Below are 17,104 nucleotides of genomic sequence, written 5' to 3'. Positions count from 1 at the left end.
CCTAGTAGACCGCACAAGTGCGTGCTTCTTCCCACACCTTCGCGCGGGCGGCGAGTGACTGCCGTTCCCTCTCCTCTCCCTCTCTTCTCTAGACCTAGTCTTGGCTGTTCGTCTGAGCTGAGATACTTCCCTCACAGGTGTATAATACATTAGTTACAGTCCTGCAATATCAGGCTACTAGACTAAGCAATATGTCTAGTAGCTGAGGCCATCACACTCACAACTCATAATATCAGTATTCCCTTAAGATACTATTTGGACCATTGTCACGAGAAACAGCCTGACCGAAACGGACTCTACTGAATAATTGGAATGTTTTAATTGAACTATTATAGGCTATGGCTTCCCTTCACTTTTACTGCATGGCACTTTTGATGATCTATTGTTTTTAATGTGAGTGTGTATGAAATTGTACTGCTGCCATTTTGGCTAAATCGCTCTTGAAAAATATATTTTAATCTCCATGCGTCTAAACCTGCGGTTAAATAAAGGTTAATGAAAAAAAAACTATTCTGAAGGTGACGGTGATTTGTGTAGTCTAGCCTACTCCACTCAGACAAAAAAGTAACTTCCTTGGGGAAATAACATTGAAGTGTGCATAATGGTCATTAGGCCTATCCTATTTCAGGTTCAGACACTGTGGTATAATTACAGCTAGGCCCTTTGTGTTCCTTTTGTCTTGAAGTGTGAGTAGACTAGATGCCTAATGACATCCTGTCTGCCGTGGCAGCGCTAGATGTGTCCAGTAGAGGGCATTCAGTCACGCTCCAGGAGCAGAACAGCACTACTGGACCCTATTCTCCCAAACCATTCTACACAAAGCCGCCAGTCACACAACTGTAACTTGCTTTGGACTTTGAAACAAGTGTAAACATGTTCCTATAACTTAACCCTTAATGAAATAATGAACATTTGAAGAAGAGAGTTGTGGTAGAGAATGTGAGAAAGCTGGAGAGAACAGCTGAGGAGAACATAAAGACAAAGAAAGAATCTAAAGTGTGCTCCAGAGACAAAGAGAGCAGCATGGTCCACTGCATATTGATGCAATTCTGCCTCCCAGCCAGCCCCCAGCCTGCAGAGGAGGATGTCAGGCCATCAATGTGTTCATTCACTGAACAGCAGGACGCTATGATGTAATACCTTCTGGAATTAATTAAACTGATCGGACCGACTGACCCAGTGTTTCTCATCTCAACTGTGCCTCTAGCTTGAGATCCATCGGCTAGGCTGGTGAGTAGCTGTGGACACATATCCTGTTCTGCCTCAGCCTTTAGGCAGCAGCGTTACAGTAAGATACAGTATGAACATAATGTAGAAGCCTATCCATAAAGTGCATTTAATTAAATAAATACAAAAATGTCACATAGTCTCTCAGCTGAATATAGCTTTGTTCTGGAGTCCTCAATCACAAGGTCAAATTTAATTTGTCCAACTTTAGATTCATCCGACCCTCCATGACTACAGATGCTGCCAAGTTATTTAGGAATTCAATGATAATGTCACACCTCACATATTGCCTGACAAGGGTTGCACAAGCTAACAGAACAACACTTAAGTCACTAGAAACTCTATAAACAAACCCTCCTGGACCAGAAGCCAAATACATATCATCACTGCCTTATCTTACAAAAATATAATCTTTTGAGCTGGGACAACATAATTAGACATACAAATCTGTGCCTTGTTTTTTAAATATTGCACAACACTGCCCCCCCTCCAGTTCTTACAAAAATATAATCTTTTGAGCTGGGACAACATAATTAGACATACAAATCTGTGCCTTGTTTTTTAAATATTGCACAACACTGCCCCCCCTCCAGTTCGAACCTTTATCACGCAGAGGTCTAATATTTTCAGGACAACCAGAGGTTCTCAAGGTGATTGTATTGTGCCGATCAGAAAAAGCGCCTTTAGTCATTCTGCATTCTCTGTTAAGGCATCACAGGAGTGGAACTTAGTGCCGGGGCACATCAGAGAACTATAGCTACCGCTCCTTCAGTGAGCAATTAAAATCATGGCTTTTTAACAACCAGACATGTGTACACTGAATGTCCAATGTTGCTTGTTTGTCCTGCCCTTTGTGTATGCTTGGTCTTGTCAGTTCCTGCATGCTGTCACAGTATTGTTTTTAGAGTAATTCTGTTTTTTAACTGTATGTAATCTGTAATGTATTATAAATGTACTGTATTTTATGCTTTTCTTACAGGTTGCCTTTTAAATATCTGACCAGGGACAGCAGATGGAAACTAGCCATTGGGCTAAATCTGGCTCATATATAGTATTGTACTATGGATTTATGTGCATTGTCCCTTCACAAATAAATAAATACAAATAAATACAAATCAGTGCTGAGAGCAGTTTGAGAAACGCAACGTACGGCTATGCATGGCCAGCTCCTCTACCTCACGACCAATCAATAACTCCCCTCCCAAGACAACCATTCTCCTCCTTCTCTCTCTTTATCTCAGTCTGGATACTGCTGTGGGGGAGGCGAAGGGGAGGGGAAATCAATACACCTCACCCAAAATACTTTTTCGAGCACAGGTTGAAAAAGTTTTTTGCCACTTTTCTCCACATGGTGTCTTCCTACCTCCCCCCTCTGGAGGAGAGGGAACCTGCAGAGGACCCAGCTACTTAACTCAGAGCCTCGAGTCATTTCGTCATACTGGAATGTTGAAGGGTCGTATCATCATTTTTGGAACGCTGATGTGTCATTTCATCATATTGGAGTGTTGATGTGACAGGAAGCTGTCTCTGCTGTATCGGCCTGTCTGCAGTAACAATGCACAGCGAGCTGTCCTTTGCTCTGTAGCGCTATTCTATTTCCTCCACCGTCTCCAATGGTGTGTTCATTCTGCTCTGCTTCCCCGGCGTGGCGTCAGACCTCTCCCTTCTGCTCTCCAAGCTGCTCTGAGCACTACTGCTCCACGGCTCCATATTGGTCAGCCATAAGGCACAGAATCACACTGTTAGCTACAGACTCTGCTCAGAAACCTACCCCTGACGCGAGTGGGTGGCAATCAGTCAAGTTATCCAGGTCTGATGGTGAAGTCGTGGGGGACAAGCTGCTAATGATTAGATAGATAGATGGAGGGATAGCTTGAGAGGAGGGCAAGGAATATGTGTTAATCATGAGGTTGGAATATGTGACATTGTCCTCAATGCATTTTTCAAGAATGTGCATTGGCCAAGAGGAAGGTGCACCACAGTAGGCTTGTTAATAATGATGGGTATTGTAGGAGATGGGGGGTTTGGAGTTATGACCATATGTCATGTGCCACACACACACAGACACACACACACACACACACACACACACAGACACACACACACACACACACACACACACACAAGGACACGGGACAATCCAATTTAAAAAGCAATTAGAATTGGGGTTTGAGATTGAAGAGCCCACTGTGTAGCCTACTGTCCAGAGGATTGTATTTGAGCCTGCTGTTATCTCGGTCAGAGGCACTAGCTCAGAGAAGGATCATAGAACAGAATTTCTTCGCTTCAAAGAACCAACAACTCCTCTCAATCCCAGTGAGAGAAATGAGGTGAGACTTCATAAACTTCAAATTGCCAGTGCTCTAACTTCACCCCTATCAGTCCGTCAACAGGTCTGCTCTGTTTTTAAGTTTCACAGTATTTTTCTGTGAACTGTGATGGCCTACATGGGTCTGGGCACACTGTTGTCTTTTCACAGCTCTGAAGGGAAAAGGCTTGTCTTGGTCCCACGCCAGCAGGGGAGAGGCCTCCAGTTTTTACGAGCCAGGTAGTACTGAGATGAATTCTGCTTAATTCCCTGGGTAGAATCTGAGGAAGCTGGATTGAATGGGTCACAGATAATATTTCCTCTCTCCACCCTCGCGTATAGCATTGGCCTTCGCTATCTCTCCACAGAACTGACAGGCTTCAGCTCTCCTATGTGCATTTATTAATGAAAATTGGGGATAATTCTCTCACTGGATGTTCCCTCCTACGTCTGGGGTCGGTGGTTTTCATTGCCATGCAGCTCATACAGCACACATCCACAGCTACGGACCAATCAAATGGCCAGTGCAATGCCACCCATCCTAGTATTTCATTAGTCACAACTGGAGAAATCAGCCTGAAGTTTCAGTAAAATGCACCGAAAAAACAATGTCTACCATTAACAACTTATCTTTTCAATTGTGCTTTTTTTCTGGTGAATACTGTATGGCTCTTAGACATGTATTTATGCCAGAGGGGGCCCCTGAGATCTAGGATCCATTTCCTGGCATCAGGAGAGGTCAAGGTTGTAGCCAGACAAGATGGAGGACTGGGATTATCCACAGCAGAGGGAGGACTGTGGGTAGGGGAGAGATGGGGTACCGGGGCCGGTGGAGAGGGGAAAGATAGGGAGACAGGGGAAGTGGAGAGGGGAGGTGGAGAGAGGGAGGGGGGGGGGGTGGACAGTGCAAACATCTGTATGAAGGGGAAGTGTGTTTGTTTTGTCATCATAGGTGTCCGCAATTTAATTTGTGACAAATAAGTATGCTGCCTTAAAACTCACCGATAATGATAATATTTGATTGATGAACAAATGGCAAATTCCTCCGCAGAGTTCAAATGCCAACAGCATCTTAGAGATACTACAATAGAACCCTGGGTAGCATTAGTCCTTCTTCTATCCTAGCCAAGACCTTCCATCTGTTTATGCTATGCAGAATCTAACCATGTCCAGAGGAATGCTGTGGTTTGCTAAAAATGACATTTTCCCTCTTAACCAAGCAGAGGAAAGGGGATAACAGCAAGTTGTCGGGGGAACTGGGTGGCACGCTTTACAGAAATGTCCGGAAAACCCGAAAAACTCAGACAGCCTCCCTGCTCTTAGTCAGCCACACACGCCCATGTCCCTCCAAGCAGAGTCAAACACAGCTATGTCCCTACCAGCAGATTCAAACACAGCTATGTCCCTACCAGCAGTCAAACACAGCTATGTCCCTACCAGCAGTCAAACTCAGCTATGTCCCTACCAGCAGTCAAACACAGCTTTGTCCCTACCAGCAGAGTCAAACATAGCTATTTCCCTACCAGCAGAGTCAAACACAGCTATGTCCCTACCAGCAGAGTCAAACACAGCTATGTCCCTCTTAACATAGTCAAACACAGCTATGTCCCTCTTAACAGTCAAACACAGCTGTGTCCCTCTTAACATAGTCAAACACAGCTGTGTCCCTCTTAACATAGTCAAACACAGCTATGTCCCTCTTAACACAGTTAAACACAGCTATGTCCCTCTTAACATAGTCAAACACAGCTATGTCCCTCTTAACATAGTCAAACACAGCTGTGTCCCTGTTAACATAGTCAAACACAGCTATAGTCGAACACAGCTCTGACTCTCCCAGCACAGGAGATCTCAACTCCTCATCTTCGTAATCAAATTACAACAGAGCAGCGTTTCTCCACGGTTGAATCAACCTCTCCACACAAGACAATCAGGGTAAACCCCTGTCATTGCTAACGTCTGTCTCCACCTCCCACACTGGAGCCTGACGGGGGGGGGGGGGGGGGGTCCTACAGCTCCAGCAAGCACAAACACTGTCTGGCTTCAGCTCGTATCCCCGGAGACCTCCTCTGAAGCTACCATCAACTCTGCTCTTTCGGGTGTTGACATGTTCATGTCCCTAGTTTGTCCCTCATGGGTAAATGTCACAACCCTTTACGAGATATCCTACTGTATGTTGAGCTCTATTCCTTCCTTACAGTATATCTTTTCCGTATTGTATTACTAGAGAGTGGTGAGTATAGTAGAGGGAAAGCAGTGTTGGTTCACCTCAGCTCACCATCTCAGCCCCCTCCCATAATGATCCACCCAGCCATCTGCTCCAATTGGCATTATTTATATTTAGAGAGAGAGAGAGAGAGAGAGAGTGTTTGTGTTTACAGTATGCATGTGTGTATGCCTCAGTGTGCATACTGATGTACTGTGATAACACAGAACTGTAATAACCCTGAGCTGTAATAACCCTGAACTGTAATAACACCGAGCTGTAATAACAGAGATGTAATAACACAGAGCTGTAATAACACTTCTTCTTCTTCATCGTTTTGGATCGCTCGGGGCTGAGGGGCTATCATTTTACCACCCCGAGCCTGGGTGAAGGCTCGGGGTGATATATATGAAGACACCCTTCATATATATAATGAAGACACCCGGGCTATATATATGGGCACACCTCCGGGAGCCATGTCACCGTTTCGTCATCCAAAACCGTCAGGCCATGCATTCCGTTAAGTGTCCGATATGTCGGACAGTCCTGGATGACATGGTCGGCGGTTTGTTCCTCAGCGCAACACTCGCACGCCACACAGGATACCAAGCCTCATCTGTGCATCGATGAGCAGAAGCGTCCGATGCCGGTCCGGAGGCAATTAAGCTTCACCCACGCTGGTCTGGGTAAGTCCATCCTGGGAGGGGAAGGACGGGCAGCCGGGATTAAATCACGGAGTCTGGAGGTGTTTGCCTCCCACTCTGCATGCCAGATGTGGTCCGCCCATCCTGCCTCGCTGTTCTTAACGTCTCTGTATTGCTGCAGGAGATCCCGTGCGGCAGGGACAACAGGGTGTCTCGATTTGAGACGCTGGGGAGGCTCCGCTGTTTTAGCGAGCCTGTCATGTAGCAGGTGATTAGGCTCCACGGCCCGGCAGGTGAGACGTGCTGTGGTTCCTGTGCGGCGGAGGCCAGTGGGCTGGATGCCTGAGACGATGGGAAGGTTGTCTACAGTAGTGGGATGCAGTCATCCTGTCATAATGCACAAGGCTTCGTTGATAGGCAGGTCGATAAGGCGGGTGTGAGCGCTGTGACACCAGACCGGTGCGAAATATTCACCGGTTGAGTAGACCAGGGCTAGGGCTGCCGTATACAGTGTTTTTGCGCCGGCACCCAAGCCTGATCGGACCAGTCGCCTCAGCAACGTCACATGAGCTGTTAACTTCTTGCGCAGTGACTCAAGGTGTCAGCTGAACGTGAGCGATCTGTCCAATGTCACGCCGAGATAGGTTGGTTCGGCGCTGTATGACAGGAGTGTACCGTCGTTGTGCACTCGGTGCTCACGTTTGGCTTCCTTGTTGTTAAGTGATAAGGTGGAAGGCCGCCGACACCGTCTTTGCCTCGCTGAGCTTCAATCCCCATTTCCGGAGGTATCCTGCTAGTGTCTACATGTCCTGGCTCAAGGTCTCCTCCACGGCCTGCCAGTCTCCAGCGGAGTACACCAGCGTGAGGTCGTCTGCATAGGCATACTTCCTGGAGACTGTGGTCGGCAGGTCGTAGGTGTAGATGTTATAGAGGAGGGGGGCCAGGACAGATCCCTGGAGGACGCCGTTCTCTCTCCGGCAGCAGGCGGAGCAGCTTGCAGGTGAGGCCGCGGTGCCATACAATGTCGTAGGCAGCCGTCAGGTCTATAAATACGGCTCCAGCCTTCTTTTTTGCCGAAAAGCTGTCCTCGATGAAAGTGACTTGATATACGGTCGATCTCCCATGTCAGAACCCGGCCTGCTCCTACGGGAGCAGCGGGTTGATGATTGCTTCGACGCGGGCGTAGATGAGACGCTCGAGAATCTTGAAGGGGATACATGACAGAGAGATGGGGCGGTAACTCTTGGGGTCCCCTTCAGGCTTGTTCGGCTTAGGGATCGCGACAACTAGGGCTCTTCTCCAGATTTGGGGGATCTTGAGTTGGCGCAAGCAGGAAGAGAGGAACGCTCTTAATCAGGACTTCAAGGCAGGTGCAGCATGGAGTATAAGCTCCGGGCAGATAGAACCAGGCCTTGGAGCTTTCCCTGGCTTTACATGCTGGAGGGCAGCAGCGAACTCCTCCGGTGTGAATTCACCGGAGATGTTACCGCCGCCAGGAGTCTTTGCCCTCGTACTGTATGTCCCACTTTTCACAAATTGGGATGCGATTTTGTTTGCAGAGATGGGGCAGGGTCCGTGTACCCTCCATCCAATAGTTATTTCTCTTGACTCAGTAAAAAGGAAAAGCTAATTTACTGCTTTTTCGCTTTCTCTTCTTACGGTAAAAATGGGTAAACTGAACAAGTGATAATCCGTTTTATCCTTCACCGTTCCTTTTTTGCTTTCATGAGAATAGAGAATAGGATGCTCGGTTATTTTATCCTTTTACCGTTATTTCCTTTTTTGCTTTCATGACAAGAGAATAGGATGCTCGATTGTTTTCTCATATTGTCGTGTAACCTTTTCCTCCTCACTGCTTGAATTCATTCCGTTTGATCCTGTAACCGTTTTTGCTTTTTTGCTTTCATGAAGAGCGATAGCGATGCTTGATTGCCTTTTCCCTTTGGTTGTTTTTTGTGCATCCTTTTCTGAAAGGTGCAGCCTATTAGCCTACTGCTTGATTGCTTTTTCTTTCTTTTTATTAAATCAAACACGTCAATTGAACCAATCAAGCGCAGGAGGGGGAGAGAGTGAATGGGAAGTGACATTAAACTTCAAAATAAAAGTTTTTGAAATGTTAGCCCTTCTCAGGAACTGTGAGTGCGCTGATTACGTAATATCTGCTACCAGGAAAAGGAAGTTATGTCAATGTAGCGGTTACAGCACGTATGATTTCAGTTGGGAGTCGAGGTTACTCATTGGCTCTACCCTTTCCCTATCTTTGAGGACATCTACCGCAACGTGTGAAAACTCCTTTCCAACAGAAACGTTTTCTCCGGGCGTCAGCATCATATGTTGCACAACCACAAGCTGATCATAGATCAAAAAGGAGAGTTGTGGATTGCACTAACTGTCTTAATTGGCAAGCATACGGACGCGTTTCGGCCTTAATCCATCATCAGCATCACAAAGAAAAAAAAAGAAGCCCATTAGGGTGTGGTGTCTGCCTTAACATGGGCGTCAATGGGAAACTTTGGACCCTCCCTGTAGCTTTCCTGCAAAAAGTTGACCAGGTTGTCCACCCAGGTTGTGATCCTTGAAGGTCCTAGATATCATCTCTGGTGGACAACCTTTTACAACGTTCCATGTCTGTAAAACCACTTTGCCCCCGGGCCCCTGCGTACGATGTGGCCGTCCTCAGAGCAGGCATTTATATTCAGGCGGTAGCGGTTCCATTTGGCCTTCCGGAAGTTCCATCGCTTCACCGGCTCGCTCGGGATGAGGTCCACGAGTTTAGGCATGGTAATCAGTGATGGTTGATGTTGGGACCGCGGGAACTTTCCTAGCACGCGTCTATCAGGGAGCAGGTTGATAACGCAGACGCTCGCGAATGCCAAGTCAGGATTCGTCCCAGTTTTCCAGCGACCTGAGACAAAGCTGGCTGCGCCCTTGGGATCGTACAACAGGGCCAGGCTGTTGTTAGCTGCCCAAGCAGCCAGGTTTTCTCGGTCGGATGTATTGGTGTTGTACCCCCAGTCCTCGTGCTGGCAGTTGAAGTCGCCAGCATAGAGACAGGGGTGAGGGAAGACTGGGAGATGCGCTGGTGTGATTTGCGAGGGCGGAGGCTTGTAGACGTTGACAATTTTTAAGCCACCAACGTCCACGCACAACCACTCAATCTCCGAGCCTGTCAGGAATTGGTCGACGAGAGTCCAGTTCAACCTTTGATGGACGAACAGACTGAGGCCATGCTTCCTGCTTAGGGTAGACCCAGCTAGAGTGACATTTGGAAGAACTAGCTTATCTGCTGTTACGCAGTGTGTCTCCTGGAGGAGGATGACAAGGGCCTTGGTGGTGCAGGCCAGGTGCTTGATGACGTCGATTTTACTGGGGGTGAGCCCTTCGGAGTTCAGCTGCAGAATTCTGGGTTGGGAGCTGACAGGGCAAGCTCCACCGGCTGCTCTCCCCGCCTGTGGCAGCTGAACACCAGCCTGGGTGGTGGCCCTAAGTTGGCAGACTTTGCTTTGCGTACGTTGGTAGATCGCAGCTACTGACGGAGGGCACCACGGGAAGGTGTCTGCCTCGCCCCTGCCTCGTAATAACACCGAGCTTTAAAAACAGAGCTGTAATAACACTGAACTGTAATAACACTGAGATGTAATAACACTGATCTGGGCTGTAATAATAACAGTAGCTATAGTAATAAAACAGAGCTGTAATAACACTGATCTGTCATAACCCTGAGCTGTAATAACATCGAGCTGTACTAACACTGAGCTGTAATAACAGAGCTTTAATAATACTGAGCTGTATTAACAGAGCTTTAATAATACTGAGCTGTAATAACACTGAACTGTAATAACACTGAGCTGTAATAACACAGAGCTGTAAAAACAGAGCTGTAATAACCGTGAGCTGTAATAACACGGAGCTGTAATAACACTGAGCTGTAATAACCCTGAGCTGTAATAACACAGAGCTGTAATAACACTGAGCTTTAATAACAGCGCTTTAATAACACATAGCTGTAATAACACTGAGCTGTAATAACCCAGAGCTGTAATAACATTAAGCTGTAATAGAGCTGTAATAACAGAGCTGTAATAGCACTGATCGTTCCTGACATAAATCCCAGCTGATGGTTCCCACAAAGTGAAATCAAATCAAACTTTATTTGTAACGCATTTCAGACAGAGAGGCAACACAATGCACACGAAGGAGAGCAGTGCAATCGCTTAAACCTCATCCAGACCCCTCCTGCTCCTCCTGCTCCTCCTCTTCCTCACCCTCCTCCTCTTCCTCCTCCTCCTCTCCTACGGTAGGTCTCAGGTGCTGGTAAGACATTCTGTATCATTGACTAGTGTTACTGTAGCATTAGGGGCCAGGCATTTCAGGGAAATAGCCTATGTTTTGTATATGTTACATTTTAATGAGTTGGAATTTGAAGATGCACAAACAGTAACATGTCATCATGTGTGGCTCTCTTTCACTCCTCTCGATGCTTGACGGAAGCAGATGACCTCTCACCTCTGGTGTAATGGTGACTGAAGAAGTGTGTATACAGTACTACGACAGCAAATATTCTGAAACTGTTCCGTTTCACATCAGTGGGAGATAAGAAGTGGTATTCTGTGTGTCTGTGTGGGTAAAGAAGTGGTTATACTCCATGTAGCTCTGTACACTCTCCAATACACTACTGCCTCTGGCATTTAGTGTTCCTCTGACGGGAACATGCAACTAGATTGATGGTGGAGTGAGAGCCGCTTTAGCCTCTGAATGCTAAAACACTGAAGTCAGGCTGTGCATACTAATGAAGTCGAGTTTGGCTCATTCTTCCCATCTCTCTCTCTCTCTCTCTCTCCTCTCTCTCCTCTCTCTCCTCTCTCTCCTCTCTCTCTCTCTCTCTCTCTCTCCTCTCTCTCTCTCCTTTACCAACCACACACACACACAGTAGGCCTGGAAGATCGTAGAGCTGTATCCAGGCTTTTGAGACTGTGAAGTGGGTTTCGAGGGGGGCAGCACTCCCCCACACTCTTGTCCAGCCTCCCCTGCCCTCCCCGCGGCCTCCGCCTCTGCCCTCGGCCTCCCTTGCCTGACAGGAGACCTGCTGGGAGGGGCTGGGAGGGGTGGAGGGGGAGGGGGGGTGGGGGGACTGCAGCCACACGCTGTAATGCCAGAGGGATAGGATGTAAGTCTCATGAGTCCATAATACCTCCCAGCGTTTAACTCAGCACTTGAGCCCCTGTTACAGCAACTCTGACTGGAGCCAGTGGTACGCGTGCACACACACACACGCACACGCACACGCACACGCACACACACACACACACACACACACACACACACACACACACACACACACACACACACACACACACACAGTTATCTGGTTAAGAATATTGCAGAGAGGGGTTTAGTGCCCTGAGGGGGAGAGTCTGCAGAGGCAACAATGCAGTCTGGGAAGTGGAGTCTAGTTTGTGCCAGGATTGATGGGCTGGAGATGGACCATACTCCCCACTGTGTTAATCAGTCTGATTTTGCTAGGACTGTGATAGTCCATCAAATCAGACAGTCCATTATCAGATCTGGGACAGGTTTTTATTGTTGGGCGGTCTCAAAATGCAATATTGTGCACCAGCCCATTGTATAGAATGGGATGTGAAAAGCAGGGCTGCCGCTCTATCTGGTGGCACTGATATGATGGTGAGAGCAGGAACATACAGGCTGACCCTCAGGGGTGTTTCCTTATGATATACAGTAACTACAGCACACACCGCAGCACAGGCTGAGTACAGTCACAAGTCACAATATACGTGAACGTGTTCCTGTGCTGCAGCCTGTTTGGTCAGTGCTGCTGTCCGCATATGCAAAGTGACACATGGAGGCGGCCTGTGCGTCTTTTTAGTTAATTTCATGGACATTTGGCTGTATGGTAAGGCTCTCAGAGCATTAAGGCCAAATCCAGCCAAATGAAGCCAACAAATGTGAGTTTGTAGAGCATTATCTAAAACAAGCTGAGGACAGAAGCCTATCAGCTGTGGAGAGGCAGCGTTGACTCCTGGTGGGAGAGCACCAAGAAACGAAAGAAACGAAAAACAAAGCCTGCGTTCTGAAAATACCACTACACCACAAGTAAGCCTGCATACTTTCCATTGCATGTCATGACACTGGTCTTAATGTTTCATGAGCACCACAAGACCTTTACCAGGTCCAAGTTGATGGATTGTTTGTTGAAGGTATCGATGGATTGTTTGTTGAGGACTCTGCAAAGACCTTGAACCTTGGCACTGACATCAGATGTAGTTTCTTGATGCCCACCAGTGAGAAACATATGAGTCATGTAGCAGCAAAACAGTACAAACATCGTACCATAGAAACCATTCAGTCACAGAGGACAATAGTGCATGTGTGTGCGTGTGTGTGTGTGTACAGTGCATACAACTGTCAGTCAGTGTTTTATTTCAGTGTGGTGCTGTACAGACCTATATCCTGATGTAGTAGTGAACTGGTAATGTCTGCATTCAATTGTACTCTCCAGAATCGTGTTTGACAAATATATGTATTTATCTTTGGATAAAAGCATCTGCTAAATGACTAATGTGCAGTAATGTAGTGTATCCTTGAATGCACAGAAGGCATCTCTCAAAATAGAATGAATAGGCCTTGGCTACTGTAGCAGGAAAGTGAGAGATTAATTATTCATAGCTACCCTTAATTTAAACACACCTCTATTTCCGTCCACTTATCTGATTCTTTTGAGATATTCAGCCATGACAGTGTATGTAATTACAAGATACTGATGAAATATCCTTCAGGGCCCAGTTAATAGTCAATCAGTCAATGCTCCCCTATTATGCTCCTTTTCAACAAGGTAATAGGTCTCTGGGGTCCCCAAAACATGTCTTTGAATATTTTTTGCTGAAATACCACTCAGATTAAGCATTCTAGCATGCCTCCAGTATACCCCTCAAATGAGCTACTGCTCCTCACCTCTCTCCATCCGTGCCTCAGAAGTCCAACAATGCATTGCAGCAGGACGTTTCTGAAGGGTTAGTTTAAAAATGTTTTTCAACTTTTTTTCCAGATGGGGTTGGAGGGAAAGATTCATGCAGCAATGTACAGAGAAATCCTTGAGCGGTCTGGACCTCAGACTGGGGCGGAAGTTCAGCTTACAACAGGAGAGCAACCCTATGCACACAGCCAAGATAACAAAGGAGTGGCTTCGGGACGAGTCTGTGAATGTCCTCAAGTGGCCCAGCCAGAGCACAGACTTGAACCCGATTGAACATCTCTGGAAATACCTGAAAATGTCTGTGCACCGACGCTCCCCATCCGACCTGATGGAGCTTGAGAGGATCTGCAGGGAAGAATGGGAGAAACTGCCCCAAAATACCCAAGAATGTGCACAAGCACTGAGAAAGTGAGTTTTTCATAATAGGGTACCTTTAACTAGCATCATAAAACAAGCACTCCAGACAGCTTATCTCCCTGTTCGTTCATTCATCAACCACAGTCCCGCAAGGTAACCGCTCAGATCGATAAAAAAAACAGAGGAAACAACGTCCAGTGTATTGACAGACGTCTCCCGATAGCCCAACACTGTCACACATGGATTATCTCCAGTGGAGGAACAGTCTTAAACACAAAGGAATATATTCTGTACAGCCACTCTTTAAAAACAAATTGGCACATAGTTTTATGTTAATCATACAGAGACAGTTCCCATTTTCATAATAAAAGATATTTACACTCACTCACTCACTCACTCACTCACTCACTCACTCACTCACTCACTCACACACACACACAAGCCTATAGTTCACACACACACACACACACACACACACACACACACACACACACAAATGTTACACAAGCCTATAGTTCACACATACACACACAAACGCACACACACATACAGAGACACACACATGCGCGCGCACACACACACACACACTTGAAGGGATATCTTGTGTTCTGTGTGTCCTGGAAGGGTTGATATGCCAGTCTGTATGGGATAGGAAGATAGGAGATCCGGTATCATTAGAGTAGTTTTAATGGAACCTAATCAGGGGCTCACGTCAGCACTTTGGAGTCGGCATGCTTCGCTAGCTCCTCAAACCTAGCTCCTACCCAATCTGCGTGCGAGAACACCATGGAAAACAAAGAAAGAAAGATTATTAGATGTGTTCTTTTATGTGGAAAATACAAAAGATAACATTTGTGTACATTTGGAGGGAACCAAAGGGCAGATGGGGAGGCTGTGGTAGCAGCTGTGGGGCCTCCTCCAGGCTGAGTGTGCATAAATCATCAAATCAACTCTTCGCACCAAATTTGTTTTGGGCCCATAGCTCAGCATTTTGCAACCACAAGGAATGCCAAATCCCCGTCATATTTTGGCCTCCATCATGGAAACTTTTGTTTGGACAAGGTAACAAATGTGTGAAATGTTCAAGAGCTCTGGCAGCCAACAGAGCCGCGTCCACCTTGTCTGCTCACTGTGAGATCTCCACTAGCCCCACTCTGACAGCGGATAGACGCAGCAGCACTCAGGGAGGGCATTGTTTCCCCAACAGGAACTTCTTCAAGGCCAGCAGATGTCTTCTAGAGCCTCGTTACCGGCATGCTGCGGTGCCTCTGTTGATGAAGGTTCAGGAAATGGCAGAGGCTGTTTACGCTGCTGGGGCACACAAAGCCCACGTCAGTATCACACTGTATTTCTGTAGACAAACGTGCATGAGAGTAGAGAGAGGGAGATAAACACACACGCACTGTGTAGTGTACACACACACACACACACATACACCTATACAGTACACACTCACACACACACACACCTGCACACACACACACTAACACACACACACACACACACACATTGTACACACTTTGTACACGGTCTACACACACACCATGACAAAACAGCAGGATGTGACAAAAGAATGCCCCATATGGCCCTTCTCTGCCTGAAAGGAGCATGTTGAAGTGTTTAACCTAAACGGGGCTGTTGTATTTGTGTGGCTGCTCTCTGAAGTGGCAGGATGACTGCGTTATTCTCCACCCCACAGCCATACATGAAACAGCGAGGCCTGGAGTCTGTCTGCACGCCGGTCTGTTTACCTGGCCGCTCCACTGACAGCATGTCTGACGGAGACAGTCCTATCAGTCTCCCATTAGGGAAGGCCAGGGCACGGTGTCTCCACACTGGGGAAATGGCACCTCCTGCAGGTCACACTGAGTCATTGTCAGAAAAAATGTGTGTGTTTACGTGTGTGCCTGTGTGCGTGCCTCCGTGTGTCTTCGCCGTCATAACCCCCCTGGATAACTACTGTACATAAAATGGCTGGCTCTGAGACTGAACATGTGTGCTGGTAGGTCTGTCAGTGAAGAGTGGTGTTCCAACGCCGACACATAAACACTACGAGCAACGGGAGACAAGATGCTCTGCATATTACAGCCAGAGAAGCACTCATGAAAATATGGGAAATGCCTTTTTTACTGGCATTATAATCACTGCCAGCAGTCTCTCTCTCTCCCTGTCTCTCCCTCTCTCTCTCTCTCTCCCTCTCTCTCTCTCTCTCTCTCCCTCTCTCTCTCTCTCCCTCTCCATCTCTCTCCCCCCCCCCCCCTCTCTCTCTCTCTATCTAGCGTTGTGACATGAAGCAGCACTCTCCTCCAAGAACAGTTCTGGCTAGGAGGCCTAGGTCATTTGGACGTTGTGATGAAATGTGGTATTTTTTGGTCGAATCTGGGGAAGAATTCACCTCTAATTTATTTATATTTTGGACAATTTACAGTATGAGAAAATGTTTTTTTTGTCTCAATTTCCCCTGTTCCATATTGGATACAAAGTATTTTTCTTCTTTCTAACCATATCTTTGTATGGCGACCAGTTTCAATAGCAACTTTATGGTCAGTGAGTCTGTATCTAGTTAAAGTTCATTTTTGTAGCATTTCGGTATATTAATTGATTGGATTTATTTTTTCCACTGTTCAAAATACATTCCTAGTTTATCATTTTTGTCTATTTGGTTCATGAGTAATTTGGGAAAAGTCTTTGCATCCATTTGTGACATGAATTTGATTTCCTCATTAGTCATTCCAAGTGTTTCTCTGGGTGAAAATTAACTTGTACTTATGCTCTGTGTTGGTATTAATCTGAGTCGACCAAATGGTTCTTGAATGTGATTGCTCTCTTTTTTATTATTATTTTTATTAAGGGGCCTGTATTCTACTGTATTGTATTATTAAGAGAGGGAATTGGCCCGAGCTCTGCTCTGCACCTGAGGTTTGGGCAGTTTCTGTGGACTTTAAGTATATTTTTGCAGAATTCCAGGTGTACTTTTTCAATTGAGTTTATGTCCCAGTGGTCTTGTTTCATTAATGGGGCCCCAAATTTCACTTCCATATTAAAGGACTGGTTCCATGACACTTTTAAGCCAAATTGTTATTGGGGGGGTTAATTCTCTGAGGAAGCTGAATAGGGAAAGACTGTAAGGCCTCTCTCTCTCTCTCTCTTACAAGCTTATGCATGTAACAGGTCATTAACTTTGGGACCAGACCAGACTACAGGCAGGGACGCTGGGAGGAGGGAGGCCTGTATCCCAGGAAGCGCTGAGGGTCCAGCCCTCTAATCCCACACATTCACATTACAAGGCCACTGTTCACTGGTCATATATCTCCCCCACCACCATCTGGAGCACATGTCCACTGTCTAACACATGGACTCCTCTATCTTCC

The sequence above is a fragment of the Borostomias antarcticus genome (assembly GCF_949987555.1).
Source record: "Borostomias antarcticus genome assembly, chromosome: 18".
Classification (NCBI taxonomy): domain Eukaryota; kingdom Metazoa; phylum Chordata; class Actinopteri; order Stomiiformes; family Stomiidae; genus Borostomias; species Borostomias antarcticus.
The sequence above is the reverse complement of the archived record's forward strand: the minus strand, read 5'-3'. Positions refer to the sequence as shown.